The sequence below is a fragment of the Rutilus rutilus genome (genome assembly GCF_951802725.1).
Source record: "Rutilus rutilus genome assembly, chromosome: 20".
In the NCBI taxonomy this organism is placed as follows: domain Eukaryota; kingdom Metazoa; phylum Chordata; class Actinopteri; order Cypriniformes; family Leuciscidae; genus Rutilus; species Rutilus rutilus.
The window spans coordinates 17,800,236-17,826,904 of record NC_140225.1 but is presented as its reverse complement, the minus strand read 5'-3'; the positions used below and the strand labels follow the sequence as shown (position 1 = coordinate 17,826,904).

Sequence of the window (26,669 nt, the reverse complement as noted above, 5' to 3'; positions counted from 1 at the left end):
ACAGTATATACCATATACTTAATTAAATTCCTGGTTTTAAATTGAATTTGAACTGAGATAGCAAACATAAGGAATTACAATTTTAATTTTTACATAAGGAAGCTGCTCCTCCTGACTCTCCTTTAAAAGTAAAATAATGTGTAAGGGCAACACAAACCTGACCCTTTACACCTTTACAGAAAGGCCCTCGGGCTGATAATGTGTGAGCACAGAATGCTAAAAAGGGACTGTGACTCCATTTGAATAATGATACAACTGGGAAATCTGACTTGCATAAATGTTTTTGTATACAAACAGCTCCAGAGAAACCGTAGAGTCAGGTTTCCAGTTCTGCAAGCTAATCAAGCGTAAATGTTTTACAGCTCAGCGCTGTCATCTTAACACTCTCCATAGAAACATTACCTTATTCTTCCACCCGCCAGGAAACTGTCCAGCTGCACCTGTGGGCAGGAGCTGATGGGATTAATCTTTACACATGGAAGCAAAATCTCACAAACTTACTGCAGGCTTTCCCGTGACTTTCAGGAACACTGCTGTCCGGTAAGGTATCATGCATATTCGGTTACATCTGATGTTTTTGATTCGATTTTCGCTCTTATTTGCAACACAGTGCTTATTTTTAAGTTTACGTTCATGTACCGTTTTAGTATATTCTTTATAGACCACTGGCAGGTTTATCATATTCAGACAAACACGTAGCAAGGAACTACATCACTTACTTCAAAATTATACATGGCTGTTAAAACCACTGTAAATCAATAAATATGCTTCAAGCGTATAATGACGTACATCCCACTCGTGAGAGGTAAATTTAACATGTTTGTCTCTGTGTGTGTATTTGTGTTGGCATGCACATATGTATGTGTGTGTGTGTGTGTGTGTGTGTATGGTCAATTGTTTTTCTGAAGCTGGCTCTCTCATTCTCCAGTGGAGGGCAGTTCGGGGTGAGTGCAGGTAATAATGAGTCTCTCCTGAGACTTTATTAGAGTTCAGTAAGACTCTCTGGGCGTCTTTGTGTAATGCGGACATTCCCAATATCAGAGCAGATGCCTCCCACTCTGCCTGGCTGCTCTACACATGCATCCACAAAAATACATGCGCACATATACACACAGGGCCTTAGAAAAACATTAATCATTTAAACTGGGGCCTAATTCCAGCTACTTCACCCGCACGCCAATCACAGCGGACTGAAATTGATTGCAGATTTTGGCTGATTTAAAAATGAGAGGGAAGGAGGACACAATACCAGGTAATTGAGCATATAGGTGAATCCACACCATGTGCAAACACAGCACCGCCCTCCAATCAGGCCTTAAAGGAGTATTTCACCCCAAAATGACCATTCTGTCATCATTTTCTCAATTTACAATACAATGAAAAGTATAAAATATTTTCTCTTCTGCGTTCTAAAGAAAGTCATATTGGTTTGGAATGATATGAGGTTCAATAAATGATGACAGAATTTTAATATTTAGGTGAAGTATCCCTTTAAAGCCAGTTTGTGAATGAATTATTAGTATTTTTTTAAGAAATTGGGGAATTTCTATAAGGGTCTAAAGGGGATTTTTAATGTAGTTGATTGAACACGGTTGGTGCTTTTACTTGTATGTGTGTGACTCTGTGACTCTCAAAAGCTCTTTTCTGACTCCACTGAGGGTAGGCCTACGTTTACACGACAACGATACGCTTAAAACTGAGATGTTTTTCCTTTGAGTTTTCCACGTACAGACGACACCATTGTCAAAACGATTCCCATTCACACGGATCTGCGAAAACGACTAAAAACGCTGTATTCTTCTGCCAGGCCAATAGTTGGCGATGAAACAATATAGGTTGAACGTAATACACGTGCATGACGTCATCATTTTCAGAGATTTGCCTTTTTGTTGTTTACACAAAGACACAAAAACTTGCACTATGAAACCCGTTTTCAAAAGTTTGCGTTTTCAGCCACCCAAAACGCTGTTGTTGTGTAAATGAACAGCTAAAACGTATAAAAAGTTTTACGTTTTTAGTTGAAAACGGTGTAGTGTAAATTTATAACGGTCATTTAGCAACATTTTGCTACCAGATCTTTCATTTATCAATAACATTTTTCAGTGAATTGTGCAATAAAAACGTTCTACACATCTGACATTATTCTGTGGTTTTTAATGGCATCTCCAGGCTCCTAACATACTCATTATTCTATTTATCCTACAGCATGCTATGTATGCATTTGGGAAAAGCATCAATTCACTTAACTGGGTGCAGCTGAGACCATTTTGTCTGTTTAAAATAAATGTGGCTACCACTGAGATCACATGAACTCATTAAAAAAGTTTTTAGGGCAGTTCATCAACAATTCATGTTTATGTTAAAAGCTTTATGTAGGAGGCAAATATTGCATCTTGTGACATGCATCATTTCCACCAATTATGAAATTAGCCAGAGTCCAGGAAGCGTATTTACTGAGTAGAATTGTGTGCAGTCAATTTCAAGGGGGGCGAATACACATAAAATGCTGTTTTAAAATGAGACCTTCCCTGCAGGCATTCCTTTTCACCTCTGGATTTCACATGATGTAAATGCTGGACAAAGTGTCAAAAGCACTTGAAGAGATGAAATTTTGAAAACGAGCTTTTGCATGGCACTGCATGAAATGAAGGGTTCTCATGTTGAACTGTCCAGCTGTTAAGACTGTGCAATTGTGCATCATGAACCATGTTTTGGTCACATCTGAATTGAAAAGAAATGTAAATGAATTTGAAACGAGTCACCTTCTTGATTAAACCTCTGTTTATCGTGGATTTGTTGACTAAAGATACCAAAAGAAGTTGATTGTTGACTGAATAGAGTGTGTAGATAAATAATTATTCAATTGTATATTTAAAAATGAATGTAGCAAGAAAACAGGTTGCATCAGATTCTAAATGATGGAACAATAATGAATGTAGCCAAAAGAAGCAAGAATTTACATTTGTAAAACAAACATTTTTGGGCCGTGCACAAAAAAATTACGATCTGTGTCAGTCAGTTTGGATACTCCTGCAGTTAACAGTATCCCTCAGCCATGTCCTAGTGTTTCCTGTGGCCCCTGTTCTGTGTCACCGCTCCCTCAACATACAGTAGGCACTGTGTGGACGCAGAGAACAGACACCTGGGTTTCTCACAGAGAGTCGTCAGACTCCTGCAATTCCATGGAAAATCTCTGGTGTTTAACTTGAGTTTGAGCTCTGTGTCCGTGAATTCTAAATCAGGTCCGTTCTGGCAGACTGTAAGGGTCTGGTTAGATCAGGTGCAGGATGTTTAAAGTGAGACACCTGCAGACACTCAAAAACATTGTTTCAATAATCTTGTAATTGTCTGATTTCTGCACAATTCTGGATTTTAACATAGTTTTTTTAGTGCATTCTAACCTCATTTTAGATGCAATTTGTAGTGCAATTTGAGAAATGCACATCACAAGTCTGTATATGAGCCAGAATGTGACTTGGCTCCTTAATGATCAGGTTATTAAAGATGTTTTATACATACTTTGACTTGTGCTCAGCTGTGGGGGCAAATCATACCAAGCACAGTTGTAACCCCAAAACCAGAACGCAAAGTTTCTGTTTCCTTGGATCGCGTTCAAAACACACAGCCCATTCTGTCGGAGTCTGTGCTTCCAGGCTACCTTTGCATGAACGTTTTCAAGCTGGGAAAATTTGTAGCAGATGCCACCTGTCTCATCCAATCAGTCAGCCCGACGGTTAACCATCCACCTGATTTGTACAGCAGCCAAGCGTTGCCCTAAAAATGCTACACCGGGGTCAACTCGAGGTGTGTGTTTTACTGTAGCTCATGCAGAACACAAAAGGGGTCATCATGAAAGTTTAGGGAACACATGTCAAATTTTATCACGAAAACAACCTGAAAGTATTGCAATTTTAGGACAATGACAGTGTTTCTTATGGATATTATATCTGCTGTAGGCACAAAGCATGGTTAGAAACCTGTTAGGTCACTAAGTTTTATCCCCAATAAGGAATTGCTTTCCTCCTGAGGGGAAAACTTTCATAATGGCTCATTATAGCATTTCTGGGTCTGAGAAAAATAGTAAATCTCAAAGAAAACACTGCTAATGTGACTGTTTTTCATTTTTCATGTTATCTGATAAGCTAGCTTTAGTAATTCATCAGGCCTGACAGGCAGAGGGAAGGTGCTGAAATGTGTATTAATGTAGCTCAGTTATGAGGAAATGAGCTGGAGTTGTAGCCAGCTCTGTGGTGGCGCACTGCGGCCTGCCAAGGGTGGAACGGACCTCTAACATGAGCTCCCCATGCTCGGCCTGTCCTCTCCAAACTGACATCGCTGACCTCTGCTTGATGACTCACTCTGGCCAACAGAGGACAGCGCTGCCTTGCGGCGAGAAAACCCTGATTATGTCAGTATACAGGCACTGTGAAATAAACACAAGGGCTGTGCAGCCGAGCCGTTATCTCTTTGTGAATCTGTACCTGTTGCAATCACAAAATGATCTGTATCTGTGTTCGGATAGAATTGGATGTGGGCAGGGATTAAACCAGAAGTGATTCATAAAATTACCACAAGCCTTAAAGAAGAAAAAGGAACTCAAGAGGTTCTTGGAAGCTTTGAATATTAGGGGTTAATAAGGTTTAAAACATTAACGTTTCAAAATGTAACATGATATTTAAGCAATATCACACAAGCAAGAGTGCTGATGTTTGGAGGGGGGAAAAGGAGGATTGCGAATATGGCATTGCTTTTATACAACAATTCAATATACAAGAGGTTAATATCGAGCAACTTACGTTTTGAGCATAATATTGCCATTGTCTGTTTTTGCTTCACCAACAAAAATAGTTCCAGGCAACACCACAGCAGAAGTGCATAGTAGTGTTTTGTTGCAGAACGTATCAGCGCTTTTGAAGGAATCGTTTGAGTGAATGATTGACTTGACTCACTAATAAATGATGACTGCATCCAAAATCGCATACTCTCTGAGAAGGTACTAGGAGTAAGTACTTTGCGACCATTAAAAGTGTGCGTTCTATATAAAATGAATGTCTTGACTGTCATTCGCAAATCCTCTCCTGTAAAGTGTCCAATGAATGTGCACTTCAGAATCTCACTGGGAACTTTTTGCCTACTATTTTATGAATACTAATACTAAGGACATCCTACTCTTTCCACATAGCCTACTGTTTTTTAACTTACTATATAGTAGGGAAGCATGCATATTCTGATGTAAAAAGTGATGTAACACAGCTGACATTTTTCTGTAATTTTTAATTACATCTCCAGGCTCCTACTCATCGCACCATTTATCCTAAAGCATGCTATTGGATGTCCATAAAAATGTATGCATTTGGGGAAAGCACTGAATCACTGTGCCTTTCCAAATAAGGAAATAATTATAATGCTTGCTTGTATCTGCTCTAAGACAAAACACTGATATGGGCTGCCAGGAAAGTTTATTTTAAGTTTACCTCTGGATTGAACTCAAGTTCTGGAGGACCTTCCTTAACTAAAGTTGAAGAGTGTGAAACAGAGGTCTAGCTGAAGAGTGATCGCCACCAGTCAGATGAGAATTCCCACTTGAACAAGGGACTTCATGATGCACTTGTGACCTCATTCTGTCTGTGCTTAGCAAGAGTTAATCGAAGACATTTGTCTTTTGACTGACCCACTCCCCCCGTCCCCCTCTGTGGTGGCTGTTTCTGCACAAATCTCTAACCAATCATACTGGTAATACCACCGCTGTTGGATAATTATTCCTCTGGGGACCAGGGAAACCTATGCTATGTACTTTCCTTCCCTTGTTGCCCTCTGTCAGGCGGGTAAACAAGTTGCTTGAGTTTGTGCCAAAATGCCCTGGAAGCCTCATTTTGATAAGTCCCATTCAAGAACAATTTTCCTCATTTCTCATTGGAAAAGAAGAACTTGTCAAGCAGAAACTTTACAACTAAAGTAATGACACTTTAGGGATATCCCCGCAAGACAAATAGACGAATAAAAGTTTATGCTTTAGACGTAAAGCTAATCTGCGTTGGAAAGCAATGTGTCCGTGCATTTGAATGGAGGCTGTGGCTCAGCTGCCAAGCCAGATGTCAAGGCCCTGCGTGAAGGATGTTGGACGTACAGATCACGGAGAATTATTTGGATTGCCCGTCAGGCCACAGAGCAGACACACATCTGTTTTTATTCAGGGATCTTGAACAATCTGTGCACTGCGCTGGCTCTGCAGGCGTGGAGCAGCGTCCCTCTGCGGGATTCACCTACCCTGAGAACAATACTCTGGACCTGCTTCTGATAGTATTTCAAAATGCCTGAAAGATAAGGCTGAAGCTTTGCACCCTCTTTCTCTCTTCGCAGAGGCTGTAATTTACGGTGTGCTCCCTAAATTAGAAGTGCGCTGAAACGTTGGTTTCCCAAAAGGCGCATTTGTTCATTTCAGGATAAGCGAGAGAGGAACACCCGGGTCGAATGCTCTCGGGGTAGAGGCACGGCGAGAGGAGGTCTAGTTATTGTTGGGACGCCACTGTGATGAAGTGTTTAGAGTTGTTTTTCCTCTTGGCCCTTTTTGTCACAAACTATAAACTAGAGCCGTGATCAGCCAGGCGGTAAGTGTTTCCATCAGCGTTTCCTGGGTGAAAAAGCAACGACCCTTCATAACACTGTTTGGCGGCTGTTCCAGCGCTGCATGATTTTGGAACCAAAACGCCAGGAACCAAATATTTGCAGTCGGTAGGGCCTGTCTGCAGATTCACCAATTAGGAAAAAAAACACCAAACAGCTTATTTTCATTTTGATCGTTGATACTCATGTTTACTTTACAGCTCATATTAAAAGTCCCAGTAGGTTTCACTCCTATTTTCACAACCCAGGACGGTATTCTTTTGCAACCCAGTCTTTCCAAATAGTCTTTCCACGATTCTACGTTAAAGGCACAATATGTACGATTTTTGGTTTAAACAATGTTATATATTTTGTTGACTTACATGTGTATTTACATTATCCCAAATGTTTCCAACAATGTTTAAATCCACAGAAATCAGCTATTTTAACCAGTGTAACGGTCGTGTCCTCCTGTTAATGAAGTCATATCTGCGCTACCCTTGATTTCCGGTTTTACTTGTTTTACTTCCGTCGAAACCATGGAAACACCAAAGATGCTTTAATATACTGGGCCCTATTTTAAAGATCTAAGCGCATGGTCTGAAGCGCATGCCGCAAGTTCACTTAGAGCGTGTCCGAATCCACTTTTGTTAGTTTAATGATGGGAAAAATGGTCTGCGCATGGTTAAGGGTTTTAAAGGGTTGTCCCTGTTCTCATAATGAGTAATGGGTGAGTTTTGGGATTTACGTGCGTTAAACCAATCAGAGTCTCGTCTCCCATTCCCTTTAAATGCCAGTTGCACTCGCGCCATGGCAGATTAGCTATTTACATGATGGAATTTGATAGTGGAAAGACGTAAGTCATCTCCAGAGCGCAAACGGATCTGCTCGTGCGCAAGGTTAAAGCCCTCAAGCAGACCATCTACAGGACAAGCCAGATTCCACCATATCTTTATGTACACAATAATAATCCTTTACATTGTAATCCTTTTATTTGAAATGTTTGTGTGCTGCTGTGCGTCCCTGTGTGTTTAATAAGCAGAGTGTACGTGCGGTGTGGACCGGTGAATAGGCGCACATTACTAACGCGCTCATTAAATAACAAAAAAAATATTGTGCCATTGACTTTAGACCAGGTTTCAGTTGGTCAATGGCACAGTCTATTTCTGTTGCCTCAAAATAGCAATGCGCCAACAGTGCGCCAGAACACACCTCGTTTTCAGACCAGCATGCCCATGGGCGCACAAATGGGCGCAAATGCATTTGCTATTTTTACAACGTGGTGTAAGACGTGAAAATGATAACTGCGTCGGACTGAAACTAGCAAAAAACACTTGCGTTGCACTTGGCGCTGCATTGCGCCGGGTGTAAGATAGAGCCCATTATGTGTTTTATTAGACAAGTGAGCAACTGTTAACTTTATGAACAGAAAACCAACTTTTTTCAATGTTTTCATAATTTATTTTGCTACTTTTTTTTTTTACACTTTTCAAATAGAGAAGGATAAACGAGAATATCAGAATGTTCCTGTGATGTATGTACATCCATTGTTGGAGGATAAATAAACAATAAGCTTGAAAATTGTGTTTTAAGATCATTTATTTTCTGATAAGAGTCTACAGGGCCAAAAGTGCCCATAGTTGAAGAAACACCCCTACATTTGCATTGCATTTATGTTCTAAGCAGATCTACAAATTAAATTCCAATACGGCACACAAATCACTCTCAGCTTGCAGAAACACATTCTAAGCGCTTGCATGGTTAGTATTTCCAATCAAAATGCATTGGCACAATTTACAAACACTGGCAAGCTAAAAAGGTGAAGTAGTTCATTTAATGATTAAAGCCCCCAATCAAACATATGTTACACTACAATCACTCTGCAGTGAACCAAAGCTGAGCAACGCAACACAAACATCCTTGACAACGTTTTTTTTTTACCAAACAGATTTCCACACGCCCTCTCTCATTCAAATAATATTCTGCATTCAAAAAAGCCCATGGGAATGTGATTATTTCATTAGATTTGAAGGCTATAAAAAAAGCCTCTTTTGATCTTTTTTTTCTTTCTGACTGGCATATGGGACATCCTGGAATGAATTCAGCCCTTGTTGAGTTTTCACGAACCCATATTCACAAGTAGGCTACTTTATATAATTTTCTTTCTAGTCCATAATAGCTTGTAGTCCGAATTGAATGTGATACGGACAAAAGAAGGTTTACAGGAAATTCGAGGGCTGCAAACAAAAACAAAAAACAAATACAGCACGAACAAATGACTCTTTGAGTTGGTTCTTTTAGTGAATCAGATATACAGCGCAGCAAGTGATTCGCGAACAAATTACTTATGGTCCGGATTTCTTGGCCCAAGCAAAATCACGAGGTACAGTCTGACTAGTCTGAATGACGTCTTTTTTTGCTACCAGCTATACCAATGGTCAATCAAAAATAAAATACAAATATGGATACATTTTTAAATGTAATGAAAACATATTAGTGGATTTTTAGACCTTATGCACCAAAGAAATAAGATCGATATGTCCTGCCCTGTCTTCCTGTTTCAGTTGAAATTACATCAACACATTAAATAATGCTGCGCATTTCAAGGCACTTCAGTGGGCCTTTAAGAGAAGACAGAGTAGGGAATGTCGCAACAGGTAGGACTTATTTACGGCATTACCACCACCTGCAAATGTAGTATTTAATAAAAGGCATTGAGTAATATTGAGTGATATTGTATATTGTCTGAAAAAAACAAAACAATATTGATGTTTTCTTTCTTTGGCTTTCAGGTTTTACCAATTGTAACAAGACTTGAATAAGTGTCCTTGTGTGGGTGATATGGGAATGAGAAAATTGTGATGCAACCGTTTGTATTCTGCCAATTCGACTTTCTCCCACATCTGTCATTGAAATAATTTCACATTTGTATTCCGTTACACATTGTTGATAGTGGTTATATGTGCTCCATGTTTCTGGTAATTTGTCAGCTAAATGAAGTCTTTCAGAGTAAGTAATATATTCTTGGGAAAAAATCAATCAATCACATTATGGGTATAGTTCTTCATGATGTGTGTTTATATATCCACCAGAGATCTTGCAATCTTCCTTTCAATGACCAAATAATCATCTCTGAGTCTGAAGCATCTCTGTGTGTGTGTGTGTGTGTGTGTGTGTGTGTGTGTGTGTGTGTGTGTGTGTGTGTGTGTGTGTGTGTGTGTGTGTGTGTGTGTGTGTGTGTGTGTGTGTGTGTGCCTGTGTGTGTGTGTGTGTGTCTGTGTGCTTGTATTGCTTTACACTGGATCAGTCCTTATCACCACCAATCTCACATCGGTGCCAGATGCCTGACCGTGGTCAAAACGTCATAACAGCACTCCTGAGGGTCGTCCATCTCCAAGCTGTGGAGAAGTGTGTTTTCTGTCGCCCTCAACTCTGTGTGTGTGTAACCACGGTGATGAACTCTGATGCCTCCGCTGGGAGTTTAGAGTGAAGAAACCTTGAGGTGTTATTCCTCAGCTCTCACAGGAGGTGTGTCTTTGCTTGTGTTTAAAAAGGTGTTATTCTTTCGTTCGTTGGGGAGTTGCTAAACTTTGTTCCTGAACCATGATTTAAACCTTTGTAATCTTCCGTAATTACAGAAAAATGTGCGCACTGTCTCAGCTGGAGATGTGTGGTACTGTGTTTCTTAATCTGAACAACTTGTGGTCAAAAGGAGAAATGTTGAACAGGGTGGAGTGTGATGACGAGATGTATTTAAATCCCATCACTCCTGATGCCGACTAATAGCATATTATATATGAAGAGTTCAGATGCAAAAGCCTCTAAGTGCCATCTGAAATTTTCTTCTAGAATGATCAGTAATTTCACTTAAATGACAATTAATAGGTCGTTTTCATTGCCATTTAAGTGAAATTACTGAACTTAAATATACGAGCTTGATAAAAATAATAATTCTAGAAGAAAATTTCAGATGAAACTTAGAGGCTTTTGCATCTGAACTATATATATAAGATGTGTGTTTGTGTGTTTGTGTGCGTGTGCGTGTGTGTGTGTGTATACTGTACATCTCCCTGCTGTTAATCGTATATTGATTAAAATAATGGGTTACACTTTATTTCGATAGTTCACTTTAGACATTCTACTAACTATAAGCAACTTTTCAACTACATGTCAACTAACTCTCATTAAAGTATTAGTAGACTGTAGTAGACTGTCAGTAGACTGGTAGGTTATGGTAAGGTATTAGGGTTCGGGTCAGTAGAATAAGGTGACTTGTAGTTACCAAGTTACTTACACTCACCTAAAGGATTATTAGGAACACCTGTTCAATTTCTCATTTCTGTTTCAATGCATTTAGGGGTGTGGTTCTGGTCAAGACAATCTCCTGAACTCCAAACTGAATGTCAGAATGGGAAAGAAAGGTGATTTAAGCAATTTTGGGCGTGGCATGGTTGTTGGTGCCAGACGGGCCGGTCTGAGTATTTCACAATCTGCTCAGTTACTGGGATTTTCACGCACAACCATTTCTAGGGTTTACAAAGAATGGTGTGAAAAGGGAAAAACATCCAGTATGCGGCAGTCCTGTGGGCGAAAATGCCTTGTTGATGCTAGAGGTCAGAGGAGAATGGGCGACTGATTCAAGCTGATAGAAGAGCAACTTTGACTGAAATAACCACTCGTTACAACCGAGGTATGCAGCAAAGCATTTGTGAAGCCACAACAAGCACAACCTTGAGGCGGATGGGCTACAACAGCAGAAGACCCCACCGGGTACTACTCATCTCCACTACAAATAGGAAAAAGAGGCTACAATTTGCACGAGCTCACCAAAATTAGACAGTTGAAGACTGGAAAAATGTTGCCTGGTCTGATGAGTCTCGATTTCTGTTGATACATTCAGATGGTAGAGTCAGAATTTGGCGTAAACAGAATGAGAACATGGATCCATCATGCCTTGTTACCACTGTGCAGGCTGGTGGTGGTGGTGTAATGGTGTGGGGGATGTTTTCTTGGCACACATTAGGCCCCTTAGTGCCAATTGGGCATCGTTTAAATTCCACGGCCTACCTGAGCATTGTTTCTGACCATGTCCATCCCTTTATGACCACCATGTACCCATCCTCTGATGGCTACTTCCAGCAGGATAATGCACCATGTCACAAAGCTCAAATCATTTCAAATTGGTTTCTTGAACACGACAATGAGTTCACTGTACTAAAATGGCCCCCACAGTCACCAGATCTCAACCCAATAGAGCATCATTAGGATGTGGGGGAACGGGAGCTTCGTGCCCTGGATGTGCATCCCACAAATCTCCATCAACTGCAAGATGCTATCCTATCAATATGGGCCAACATTTCTAAAGAATGCTTTCAGCACCTTGTTGAATCAATGCCACGTAGAATTAAGTCAGTTCTGAAGGCGAAAGGGGGTCAAACACAGTATTAGTATGGTGTTCCTAATAATCCTTTAGGTGAGTGTATAGTCAATAGAATGTCTGTTGGGGGACCAACAAAATAAAGTGTTGCAGACAGTCTACTAATACTCTTATGACATTTAGTTGACATGATGCTGCAAAGTTACTTATAGTTAGTAGAATGTCTAAAGTGGACTATCGAAATAAAGTGTTACCAAATATTGATTGTGAGGCTGTCACGGACTCAGTTACACCTTCAGCACCAGATCCCATAACACCTCCCACACGATCACTGTCGCCTGAATACTGACTCAGTCAGTACACCTGTTGCACCTCATCACGGCCACACTATCAGAGTTCTGTCACTTCTGTTTGGGATACATCTTGGGTTGGTGACAGAGCTCTGGCATTCCCGGTCTGTCATGCGTTGGGTATAGTCTGGTTTGTTGTGAGCACATGGCTTGTCATGTTTTTCCTTGTGCCATGTGCTCTCCTGTCAATTGTCTAGCCCCTCCCATCTTGTTACCTGATTATTGATTAATTTGCCCCACCTGCCTTTCTCGTTACCCTCTTTTGTTTGCTTCCTATTTAGTCTCCCTGTGTTTGCAGTTCTGTGTTTGTTCGTTGTCTATGTTCCCTCGTGTTTCCAGTTGTGCCAAATGCCTGTCTTGTTTTCCCCCACGGGGAGTTTTTGTTTGTCGTTTTGTTTTGTTTTGTTTATTTTTATTACTTAGTAAAGATCCTTATTTTTCTGCACCTGAATCCTCGCTTCACCATTTATCATTCCGTGACAGAACGAACAAGCCAATAGAGGATTCAGCAGAAGAATGGGCATCTTCCTTTTCCCATCTCCCTGCCCCTTCGCTCAACAGATGGAGCAACATGGCAAACTTCTTTCTCTCCATCAAGGGAGAGCCAGTGTGAAGGAGTTTGCTCACCAGTTTCTGTTTGTAGTGGAGGGGCTCAACATCAGTGACGCAGTGCTAAAGGACACATTCAACACCAGCCTTAATGAGCCTGTGCCTGCCTGGGAGATGGGAATGCTGGGGATAATATCATTCTGGCAGTTTGTGGAGAATGTTTACCATCGCGGATGGGAGGGTGGTCTTCCGCCTCTTGGCCCACCTCCCATTTACCTCACAAACTGCCAAGTCCCCGGTCCTCTGATTACCCCTTCGGGGAGAGGGAGGAGGAAGAAAAGGTCCAACCCATCTGCCTCCTATCCTGGGGTGGAGGAAGGAGCTGCAGAGACCCCAGAGGCGGTTATTCCCACACCGCCTCGCACTCGCCAGCACAGGAGGAGAAAGGGCTCCTGTTGCTTTCCTTAGCTCTGTGGTCCCAAGCCCGGTGGTCCCGGAGGACCTGACTTCGGTGGTCCCAACTTTGATGGTCCCAAGCCTGGTGGTCCAGGAGGACCCGACTTCGGTGGTCCCAAGCCCGGTGGTCCAGGAGGACCCGACTTCGGTGGTCCCTGACCCAGTTGTCCCAGAGCTGTCCACTCTCCCTGTCATGGCCCCAGTGGTGGCCGAAGAGGCTGCTGTATCGCCGCGCTGTCGTAAATGGAGGAGGAGGAGGAAGGCGTCTTCTATCCCACAGGGCCTGGAGGCCATCCCCAAGCGCCTCGCCCTTCCGGCGCCGCCCCAGCGCCTCGCCCTGCCGACACCACCCCAGCGCCTCGCCTTGCTTGCACCACCCCAGCTCCTCACCCTGCCAGTGCCGCCCCTGCGTCTCGCCCTACCGGCTCCACCCATGCGACCTACCAAGCCAGTGCTTCGTCACGTCACGTCTGCCGAGCCAGTGTCTCCGGACAAGATGGCCGCCGCCGAGCCGGTGTCTGTTCCTGTTTCTGAGCCGGTGTCTGTTCCTGTTTCTGAGCTGGTGTCTATTCCTGTTTCTGAGCCGGGTTCTGTTCCTGTTTCTGAGCCGGTGTCTGTTCCTGTGCCATGGCAGGCCAAAGGGTCGTCTCCGCCATGGCCGCCCGAAGGGCCTGCCCCGTCCCGGTCGTCTGCACAGCCTGCTCCACCCTGGTCGTCTCCCTCCTGGATGCCTGCACAGCCTGCGCCGCCCTGGTCGTCCCCACCATGGCCGCCCGAATGGTCGTATCCACGATGGCCACCTGAAGCGCCTGCACAGCCCGCTCCGCCCTTGATGCCTGCTCAGCCCGCTCCGCCCTGGCCGCCGCCTGCTCCACCCTGGCCCGCAGCCAGGAATCCTGACCCGCCTGAATCTCCCTGGCTCCCCTCCCTCCCTCCCTCCCTCCCTATTAATCACATTCATTTTTCATACTGTATGTACACTACAGTTTAAATGTTTGGGATCTGTAAGATATATATTTTTAAGATATATTTCATTTTTGTGAAAACCATGACTTCAGGATTCTTTGGTAAATAAAGAGCATTTAATTTACATTTTATTATGATTTATTATTTTAATTTTTTTTGCAGTGAAGTCTTAACTGTAACTTTTGATCAATTTAATGCATCCTTGCTGAATGAAAATATTAAGTTATTTAAAATATGACTGACACCAAATGTTTACATAGTGCCTTAAATTCTCGGCTGATTTCAAATCCTTCAATGGTGGAGGAATGTTTGGATCCTAATGGGACAGTTACAGCATCTACCAGCATACTAACAAGCCAAACCATGACCTTTTGACTTGTGGAAATATTTCAAAGTCCTGTAATAAACATGAACAGGTGAATCTAAAAGAATATTTTGATTACCAGAAGAGCTACAGTACACGTCTATGGGCTCATTCATTATGATTTAATAGGGGTGTATTTTGCCTGTGTAGCTTTTTATTTATTTTCCATTTTATTTCACTGTTTGGCATTGAACACAGACCCAACAGCAGGATTCATTCTATCCTTCTCCTTTTCTTTCTTCTCTTCTGCCTATTAATATCATCACAGCAGCTCTGATCCACATAAACTTTTACATTTGGCTCTTTTAATAGCTGCCATTTCTTTTATCCTTTTACTTTGACGTTATTTTCCAGAAACTGTAATAATTGAAAACAAGAAAAAGAGCTAATTAATTAATAATTCTGCTGGGGAACCCAAAAAAAATGCCAATTGTTTTCATGTGACACTACAGAGGGGCCTGGGTGAGCCGTAAGCTATTCTTAAGTGTTTTCATTTTAAATTACAGATCCTGTGAATAGACGCCACGGCGAAGTGACCCGTGAATAGGCGGAGAACAGTAAGGACTCCAGCTCTGACCTGAGGGGAAAAGCAAAGCCGTGCCAAGAACAAAAAGAGTGCAGAATGACAGCGACTATGCTGAGCAATCCCACATGAAAAGCGCCAGCCTGCCTGCATGGAGGGAAAATGGATTGCCTCTGTAAGATCAAAACTCCAGTCTCCTGATGCAAGAGGTGATTTTGCATTTGCATGCTGAGTGTTAGGACCTCGTTAGTCCTCAGACAGATGTGTAAAAGTAGCACACATCGGGTTAATGCTCCAACACTGATCACTCATGCCTGTAAAATACAGCGAAATGCTTTTGATAGAACTGATGCACTTGACTCAGCTTTACCATCGTCTTTGTAATGCTTCCTTTCCTCTAGTTTAAATCAGTCTCTTTCCACCCCCTGGTAGAATGATTGTGGCATTGAGTGTCTAAATTGCATCGTAATGAGAAAGCTGGAGGTGCAGTAGATCTCTGCATTCGCTTTGGTGGAATTATTTGGCCCCATCCTCAAAGGCAGGTTCACGTTTATGAGAGACTCTGGCACAGGCCTCTGGGGTCTAGTACAGGGACTGCTGTTGTTGTTTTGTAACAGTGTGACTTCTGAGAGAGAGAGAGAAAAGGACTCTGTGGAGCATGCAGAGTAGTTAATGTAAGCCATGTTAGGGTGATAGTTATTTGTTTATGAGTGTGACTGTTGGTAACCTAATATCAGTGTGATTCAATCCTAGAAAAATTAGCATGTTCATTAATTCTAAGGAGACAGGAAATCCTTTACATTACATCACTAAGATCTGCTGTCATCCTCCCTCGGGCTCAGCGGACATGTGTTTTTAACCTGCATTAGAACGGTGAGACATCTCTGAGGTTTGAGAGTGCTGTGTTATGGGCGTTTGTGTGTGTGTGCCTATGATGTGTTTCGGAAGATGGTGTAAGCTTGTAAACGGCGAGTAATGGTCAAAAACAAGAGGCATTGTACAACAGCATGTCATACACTTACACTTTCAAATTAAGTGTGTTATCATGCACGTTAAAAGTTAGATTTCAGTCAGACTAAAGCAATTAATCGTCTTTTTAAAAATGTAAATGCTTTAGTCCTACTGAAATCAGTCCTGTTTTTGCTAAGTCGAAAAACCGGAGATACCTCGTCCGATTTATGCCACACATTATTTTTCAATAGAAATGATAGAAAATGAGTCTGTCATGCTCACACTCTCAAACTACATAAACTTTAAAAGTTTGATTTCAGTCTAAAGCAATTCATAGTTTTAGTCCGACCGAAATCGGTCTGGTTTTGGACGAAAAAACAAACAAACTGACATCTCTCATCCGATTTATGTCACACATTTTATTTTTCAATAGAAATGACAAAAAATTAGTTTGTAAACTCCAAAACTAAACAGTTCATTCATTCGACATGTTGACATATAAAAACAACATTCAAGGTCATAAGAGGTTCTGACCTTCTGCTAAACTTCTCATGTAAAACGATAACAGCATCTGTGATGCTTTGCTGTTCAAAATATTTCAACAATCAATTTGCCAAATCCACAAGCAGTAGAGCCAGGCAGTTCTCACTACACTTCCCAAAACCACAGGAACAAGCAGGTCCCTGGACTGCTCTGCATCTCTTGTCCTGACATCTCTATCCCACCCAGGCCTCCGACCAAAGCCCAAGCGGTTACGGCAGCTCTGCGTTCTCTTCTGGTGGTGGAGTGAGGAAAATAACAGTTTAGAATCACCCACAGATCTCTGGGGAGTGACCAAATCCATGGATATCCAGATCCTAAACCAGAGAATGTGGGTGAAGAGGTCGTGAAATGCCTCAATAGAGTTGTTTTAAGCTGTTGGAAAATTCACATAATCTCTTTGCTCACCTTGTAAAACCAGGTTTGGCACCTCAGTGCTAATGAGAAGCGACGTTTTTGTTGTGTCAAATTGAAGCTGGATGCGTATAGGAGAGAAAAGAGTTTATGTAGAGATTAGAATTGATCCTTTAAGTGCAGCTGTCTGAACAGAGGTGCTTTATCACTATTGAAGCTGGCTGGCGCTAATGCTACATCCATTATCTTTCAGTAAAAGTGTAAAGACTCCAGGTCTGTCTGACAAAAGCCTGACTCTGTTACTCAACACGTGAGATTTTCTTCTTTAGAACTGCACCTGAGGAGGAAGGTCTTGTTTGAACATTTCTTATTTTACAACTGGACATTTAAGGGCAAGATATGGAGAAGAGAGGGAAATAAGATCAGGAAATGTTTGAGTCAGATTCATATTGTCGATATGAGCAGCATGGCTCGCTGTGGGTTAACACCGCTAAGCTAAAGCTCTGGCTTTTAATAAAGATGTGTTTTGAAGATGTGATGTCATGTGTTTTGTCTGTGCATTTTTATTAATTTTTTTACTATTAATGTACACATGCATCAGACAGACACCTTTGGCCATTGAGTCTCATCTTGCTATTTTTAGCATCTTGCTACTAGACTGTCACATTTTTAAGATGCCATGTTGAAGTTCATGTTTTTCAACATTTTATATTGTTAATGTAAGAAATACAGTAATAAAGTAATCAAATGTGAAAATGAAAAACAGATTAAAGCTTAAAATTAAAGTTACATAATTTATTCAGTAAAGAGCAAATTTTGACTTTCTCTTTGTCTTTTGTACTCTGACAGACAGAATGACAGACAGCAGGTTTATTAGGCTGCTGTCACTTTAAGAGCTTATGCACAGATCCAATATACTGTTCCTCAAAATGTGTTTTCTTTCTGACAAATGTATGTTCCAAAACTGACTGTGTTTACCTAAATTCTTGCCAAGACGGCATTTTGACATAATGTTGTGTGTATTTGACTGTTTAAAGCTATAGTAGGTAATGTTGGAGAGCTAGCAAGAATTGAAAGCGGCACCTCTTCTAAGCTCCACCCCCTCCCGTCAGTACTCCGTCCAAAGCTACGCCCCCACAAACATGAACGCGCATCCACAGTCGGAGTCCACAAAACACATATGCCACATCACCACAGTTGTCCCGTTTATAAGCAATATATTAACGTCATTTTATCACAATTATAATGCAGACACTTGCAACTATGGCTGTGCAATATGTTCAAAATGTCATGTCCTAAAAGTCAGATAAGCAGTATGTACCTACGACCTGTAACGCAACTGGCTTACACCAACAGAGAAGCTAATGTTAGCATTGGGCTAATACTAGCTACAAAAGTAGCTACGTTGCCTAACGTAACATATATCATGGAAATAACAAATCCCCCCGAAGCAAAACAAATAATTACCTGTCCAGCAGAAAGACCGCAACCTCGGCATCGCTTTTCAGGCCCTTCAGCTCCCTCAGTTGTCTCCACCGTTCAAATGCTGCACCAATGTTGACGCGAGTTTGTCCTCTGGCTTTATCCAGTGCCTGTTTCGTTGCAGCCTTTTCTGCCTCCGATTTTCTTTTTTTAGGCTTTTTATCAGGGCGAGCAGTTACCAGCAAAGCTGGCATTGGTAGTTTTTGCTGCATTTTCTCTTCCATTGTGCCGCTAACTCCTGCTTACTCGGTGTAGTGAGCTGAATATTTCCGGGAACGGTGACATGTGATGAGTGCACGCAGGGCAGCGCACGCAGTGGGGCTCGGGCACGAGACATGAAGGCATCTGATTGGTTCTTTACATTCGCACCGAGTGGCAGTGATTGGTCAGAGTTTTTACTGTCCTGCAGCTGCTACAGAGGTCTGATTGTTTTCATTCCTTTTTCTGAACACATAATGTATTGACTACTCTCAGGATGGAAGGACCATTTCACCCAGTATAAAAAAAAGTGTTTCTGAACAGGATTACCTACTATAGCTTTAAGCACAATAAGCCACGAAAAAGAGCAAAATTTGGTACTCGTGAGCTGTTTGAGAGGCCAAATTTTTCTTAAGTTTAAGGTTTTCATCTAATATTTATATTTTAACAATAACAACACTATTCTGCTTTTAGAACTGTTCTGACATTTCTGGAGCTTGACAAAGCCTGATCATCATACATTAAAATTGGCTTCTTATAATCTCTTTTATCATACTGGCATTGTCCTTTAAAAACAAGCATGATCTCATGCTCCTTTCTTCAGAGAAGACCAATAGAGTGCTGCCACTAAGACAGGATTCACTGCAGGGGGTTCAGAGGACAGCCATGAGTCACTGTAATCAACACACAACAGACTCTGCCATGATGTCACCTTAGTTCAAGGACGATATGAGAGGCGCTGATGCTCTTATTATTTGGGTTGTTATGGCGAGAAAGCGATAAACAGAGATGATTAAGGTGTGTTGTCGTTCCAAACCAATGTAACTTTTTTTTTCTGTTGAGCTCTATAGGAGAAATGTTCTATTTCATGCAATTACAAATTTTTACTGAAGCCACAGATGCAAAAGTAGTAGCCTATAAAAGTAACACTATATTTCAAGTATTCAAGTCATACAATAGCTTAAAGTAAGAAACACTGTAACCGGATAATTGAATCAGTGAGTTAAACTTGACTTGATCATTCAATGTTCACCCCAAAATGAAAATTCTGTCATCATTTACTAACCCTGATTTTGTTCCAGACCAGTTTGATTTTGTTTCTTCTGTTGAACACAAAAAGAGATATTTTAAAGAATTTTGGTAACCAACCCAACCGTTAGTTTCCAACCAACTTTCATTATATGGACAATCAAATATTTACATTTTATGTTCCACAGAAGAAATGAAATGAGGGTGAGTAAATGATGGCAGAAGTTTAGATTTTGGGTGAAATCTGATTGAAAAGAAAGATTCATTCACAAATCTGACATTTCATGAACTCTAATGAATGTTTAAAGATGGATGTCAAGACTTTCAGTGAAGATTTTCAGTTTGTTCTACACACAAAACAATCATATGGCTTCAAAATGAAGTCATGTGGACTACTGTTATGATACTTTTATGGGGTTTTGTGTCCCTTTTCAAGCTTAGAAGTCTCGATACATTACGTTATTTGCGTGGAAAGAAGTGTAGTTGCATGGAAAAAAAGTGAAAGTCATTCGGGTTTGGAACGACATTATTTGGTTGAACTGTTCCTTTAAAATGCTATAGGCTAGTTAAAAGAAAAGCAGATATGTAAAACAAAAGTCTCTTTGAAAAGTGTATATTGGCTACAGCTGCTTGGAGACAGAATGGTTTAGTAACACACACGCACTATATACAGATCCAATGCCGTCAATATGTGCTTACTTTGTATGTGAATGATCATTTTAAACACGAACAGAACAAGTAAATCAAAAGCAAGTTAGACGTTTTCCTCTACTCTGTTGACCGTCATGTGTCCACTTCTCCTAAAAATTCTTTTGGGAAGTCCCTCAACAGAGACGGCACAAGAGAGAGGAAAGATTGGATCACTAAACGAGTGTGGTACTTCCCCATCTCTCTCGCTCTATATATATATATAACTGTAAATGTGTGCAGCTGTGCTTGGATGGGAAACAGCAGTATTCTGAGGAATGGAGAGATGAAGGGAAGACACATGTTAGAGTAATCTCTTCGTCTCTCTCTGTGAGTTACGAGCTCTCTTTCTTTCGTTCGTTCTCTCTTTCTTGCATTGAAGTCACAAAAATGGGAGGGTTTCTTGAGGTGAGACAGAAGAAATATGAATTCAACATCCTTCAGAGCCTTTTGGAAGGAATCAAATTTATTTATGCTTGTTACTTCCAAAATAGCATGTGATTATTATTACTATCCTTCATCTGAAGCAGTTTTGAGTGCTACTTTTAAACATCTCTGGCATGTAGCTCGAATCCTCTGGGAAACGGATTACAGTATAAACTGAGAGAAAGAAAGTGATGTTCATTCATGACATCACATCAGACATATAAATAACCTGCTTGCTGTGAAAGTATTTCTGCCGGTTTAATGTTTTTGGACACCCCTCATTTCTGCCTTCATAAAAAAGAGAGTGAGGAGGGGCAAGGGTGCTTTCACTCGCCTCTTACATCTTACAGTTAGCTCATGGTCTGCCATGTTTGATCACATCCTGGCAGGTCGTAGCGCTAAGCATGTTGCTCGCAGGTGTTTCGCATTTTTACGCGCAGTGTTGCATTTATGGCTCTCTAAGACATCTCCCTCACTCCCTCTGTCTGCCTCTCAGTGGTTTTAGTGGAAATGGATGTGTCATATAGTGATGGGCATATGGATGTTCTTCTGAGGCCTGAGCAATATCCCAGCGCCACCTAGTGGATCAAATCAAAAAATCATTCCAGGAAGATTAGATCAGGGTTAGATCTATAGATGTGATGTGAGTGTGAGATACAGTTCGTTTGAGTCGTCATTAAAACATCCCTTCATCTTCTTCTGTCCTGCAGTACCATCTCATCCCAGCCTGGTATTAATTACAGTCTATAGCTATTATTAAATCAGAAGAAAGGAGCAGGCCAAGTTATTCTACTCAAGTTGCCCAATGATCAATAGCATTTTGAGGTATTAAATGTCTTGATTTGATACACATGTCCAAATCAGACTGAGAGACTGTGGTAAATCACTTATGCCAGTTGGTCAGTACTGTTCAGAGTTAGTCGAACGCTTCAGTTGGGTTTCAATTCATCTAATGTCGTGTGACAGTTTGTCATCTTTTCCAAAGCATGCTTAGCGGATTCGATCGGAATTCCAAATGGCTCGGATTGAATGACAGCTGATTTGTAACCCTGCCAGAGCTTTGCATGTGTGTCAGTTGTTTGATGGGATAGTTATTTGATATGGGTGGTATTTTTCTTTTTCTGCTGGTATGACTTGGACTGCTCCGTAAATTATTTTTGAACAATCCCTTTATCTTAAATACATTAATAAGTAATGTACAAAGTAGATAATCAAATTAATCAAAATATCATTAAAATAATCATTTGGAAAATTGAAGAAAAAAAATATCAATCTATCTTTAGTGTAATGTATATAGTTGGCTTGGGGAAGAAAAGTCAGTCAGTCTCCAGAATTTAAGGAGGCATAAAAAATCCAAACACCCATGGGGTGCAGCCAATGTTCAACATGCCCAAAAGATTTCATCCAACAGTAGCAACGAGAGGGAAAATACCCTGTTATTTCCAAATGCAGCAATGAGCGTGACGAATGGTCCATTTTCCACAAGCAAAGCTGAAGAGAGAGAGAGAGAGAGAGAGAGTGCATTTGGACCAGGGTCTTTGCTTTTTCTCTGCATGGGCTCTCAGCGGGTGGTGACACAGGTAAACCCCTAGTCATCTCTTCACAGTAAACCTCATTTATTGTTTTATTTCCAGTAAACGCATTTCCTGTCATTTCTGCAGAACTTTCTGCTGTGCTTATTTGAGTTTCACATTAGTGACTAATGTTTGTTTTTTTCCCCACAAAAAAATCAATAGTGAACGGAGATTGAATTCTTAACAGATAGGAAATAGTATGTTGTTGATTGACTGGGTATAAGGTTGCATATTGAATATGTCTTATTTGGTGAAAATATGTTATGATTTGAGTGTATGACCCTGTGGAAACACCTCCATCTTTTCTACAGTGGAATAGCAAATCTAGTGTGTCAGGACTCCAGCTGGACCTCTCCATTTCTTCTCAAGGATGTTTATCTAATTAACATCCTCACAGCATTGTTCTCAAATTCTTGATTAGACTGTTGCAGATGAGGCCTGAGAGAGATCATCTTCAGCTCTGTGGCTGATTCATTCTTCCCCTACTTAAAAGTGAGGAGTGTTGTAACACATGGCGAATTGTAACACCATAATTTAAACCCATTAGAAATGAGCTACAGGTGTGAAATCACAAACATGAACAACCTCCTGAGGTGAATTTTGAGGTAAGGCAATTCCACGGCTGAATTATAATTTGATTTGCGATCATGTAAAAGGATGTTAAATGAAAGAACTGGTATAAATGAATCCGAGGGTTGTTTTTGCTTAATTTGATCAAACATCGAACAGGTTTTTCATCTTCATCTACAAAAAAAAAAAAAAAAACAGTATCATGTATAACCAATGGAAGCCTGTGTGTTATGTATTTCTTAACAATTATTTTTGTTGTTTTTAATTAAGTTTCCACTATACCATTCAGAAGTTTGGGGGTAGGTAAGATTTTTAAATGTTTTTGAAAGATGTCTTTCGTTCACCAAGAATGCATGTATTTGATTTAAAAAAAAATACCGTAAAAAAAATTATATTACAATTTAAAAGAACTGTTTTCTATTTTAATCTATTTTAAAATAGAATTTATTCCTGTGACGCCAAAGCTGAACTTGATTTCAATAATTATTTTTTTGTATATCATCAATGTTTAAAAAATTGTGTTGCTTTGAATAGCAAGTTAAAAAGAACATTATTTGAAAAGAGAAATCGTTTGTAACATTATAAATGTCTTTACTGTCATTTTTGATCAATTTAATGCATCCTTGGTGAATAAAAGTAAAAAATAAATTGATTTAAATGGAAGTGGGGAGGTGATGCAGGAAAAGTCCTTTAACAAATTTTAAAAAGTGTTTCAACTCATTCCGTAGTGAGGTAGATTTTAACAATACATTTGACATACATTTAAGTTTAAGCAGATACATTTGAGAATCAGCATTTGAGAGAAATGAGAAACCACTGAGTTACAGACACTGGAAAATATGCTACTCTCATATCTGAAGCTGGGACATACGCAGCAGATACCCATCTATAAAAACTCTTTACAAGGGGAACAGCACACCTTGCTTTAATTTTCAGTTTGCACCTGTTCATTAATATGGCTGTCTTTCTCTCTCTTTTAAATTATTCTTCTATCCCACTCTTTTTTTCTCTCTCTCTTTCAGACAAAGACTCCTGCAGCTTTAACACCTTCTGTGGCTCTTCAGGAGAACCAGGTGCGTCTGTGTTGAGGAGAGCTGGCACCACTGGGCGGGTGATTTAGGGAGCCGAGCAGCACTCCGGCACGGCCCAGAGGTGGAAGATATACGTGAGATTGGTGTTAACAGCACTAAACAGCCTATGAGTCAGATCATGGTGTGTGGAGTTTAATAAGATGTGCATCTGCAGTTGATTAAAGGTGGATTCCATTAGATAGAGGTGTGTGTGTGTGTGTGTGTGTGTGTGTGTGTGTGTGTGTGTGTGTGTGTGTGTGTGTGTGTGTGTGTGTGTGTGTGTGTGTGTGTGTGTGTGTGTGTGTGTGTGTTTGCAATAAGGAGAGATTTGTGGCTAATAATAATCAGTTACAATGGAAACTTCAGTCTCACTGCTGTTGTTTAACAGGAGGTATTTTGTACCCCTGCACCTGCTGGCTGAAAGGTAAACATTGCATTTTCCATTGTGTATTTTTATTTAAGAGTCTAAATCTGCCCTTCCCTTAGCGAGTCTACACAGGATATCAGGCTATAAGCAAATGATGTGATTCACCACTTACCTATTTAAAATGATGACTGCGATCCAGACAGCCTAAAGCTGAGGAATAAATTAACTGTTTGAAGTTGGCTGATTCTTACATTTGCATTAATGTCAATCAATTCAAAAATTGCTTTCTAGCTGTCCAACATGACAAGCTCTCGTTCAAAAACACAGCGGAATGGAAAAGAACGGAGGGTCTCTAAATTAGTTTTTAAAAGTGAACCGCTTCACTAAGAACGGGGTTTGCATTAGTAATGGGTCGGTTATGAACGATTCATTAACCCTTTCACACGTAAGTTTAAAATATTCTGGCTGTCCCCACAGCGTGAGTTTTTCAAGGCGACCGTTATTTAGAACGTGTCACTTTATGGTTTCCATGGTGACGCGCCATTGCTTGTCACGTGACACACCGCAGCAACAACAGAGCTGAATGAATGATGATCTGCTTTTATGTCATTTTTCCTTTTTTATTCAAAATATTCCCAAATTTGTTAGATATAGCATGAACTATCTGATATTCCGATTGTCAAATATATGCAAGTGGAAGTGTTTTGTTGTTTAAACACCTTTATAACGATCGCTTTAGTTGAGCTGTATGCGCGATGGGCGCCGCCATCTTAGTTTGTGCCGCAGACGCAGTTCAGAGAATCGGATCTGTTGGATTTACAATACGTGAATTCATCCACTTCTCCCGAAATACATAAAAGTAAGTGGCTGGTGAACTGGGAGAAGAATAGAGTAAACTTTAAAGTTACTTACACAATGTGTATCTGATATGAATAAAACATGTCTAATTATAATGGAAAGGATTATTATTGCCTCTTCCTTTGACATCAGTGTGTATTTTACAAACTCTAAATGTATTGTTTTTTTAGTACTTATATGTCTGAAACCTAAAATAAACATTATGTGGTTGAAAACACTGAAAAGTTGTGATATATGACAGCTCTGAGCACGCCTGCTAAAGCACATTTGAATTTAGCAGTTGATCATGTCATGCACTGACCTTTCTAATCACACTGGTGTGATCGTACGCTCCAGGGACCAGCCTAGACTGATCACACCGGTGTGATCGTACGTGCGAAAGGGTTAATATGACTCGGGAACATCGAGTTATCTCTGAGAGTGATTCGTTCATTTTGTGTTGAGCGCGTAATATGCGCAACACCCTATAGGTTCTGTACAGGAAACAGAAATGATTAGTTCATCTCTCAAGTCTTCGGGTTTGGGTCCGGGTCGTTCGTTCATCCCGTGACAGCCCCATAGAGGCTATGCTGTCTGTACCGGAAAGAGAAATGATTGGTTCACCTCTCAAATCTTTGGGTCTGACACCTTTGAGTCGTTCGTTCTTTTGTCACGTAACAGCATATTGAGTGGTGCAGGTATGACGTCACTTTGTAGGCCAACCGGTAGTTAGCATCACACTTCCCTCGAGAAAAACCTAATAGGATTTTCCCATAGGCTTTCCCATATGGCTTTCCCATAGGATTTTCCCATAGGATTATCGCTAAAAATAAGCTCTGATGATAATTGCACTTTTTTGTCCATCAAGATGATTATCACAGATGAATACAACTTTTATGAACTTTGAAGCCTAAATGCAGTCACCAGAAGTAAAAAGCTAAAGGTAGGCTATAAACGAACTACTAAACCACGGTCCCACAAATTCAACGTCACCACCACCACTAAGCTTTTTTAGATGAAAATTCAGTTTTTATCTAAAAACATTTTCTCATAACATTTTTGTTAGACTAGTTTATAAGAGCACAATTATAAGCAAAACAAGGCTGTAAAAGCAGACTGAGCTTACCTTTTCGGTGTGATGACGTTTACTCTCCGCGACAACCTTCCCATTTAGCCTCTTGTTAGCAACCGCATTTTTCAAGACATGTAACAGCTTCAACAAATCACCAGTAGGGTAATATCGATGTATTATGTCATAGAATAAAGTGTCTTGTGCTTGTGTTCTCCACAGACCTTATTTCAGCCATTTAACCAAAACCCCATTAAAAAAAAAACATTGACTTCGGGATAATGGAACCGGAAGTGCTAAAATGCTAACTCGCTTCTGCGTTTTGGC

The 26,669-nt window shown here is 40.7% G+C and overlaps 1 long non-coding RNA gene across 1 annotated transcript; it reads left to right on the top strand.

The window, feature by feature from the left end:
- Nucleotides 1–420: 420 nt before the first annotated feature.
- Nucleotides 421–26,585, top strand: LOC311279282. Its single transcript, XR_014625545.1, has 3 exons — nt 421–540; nt 15,172–15,397; nt 24,022–26,585. It is a non-coding gene; the product is annotated as an uncharacterized lncRNA (long non-coding RNA).
- Nucleotides 26,586–26,669: the final 84 nt, after the last annotated feature.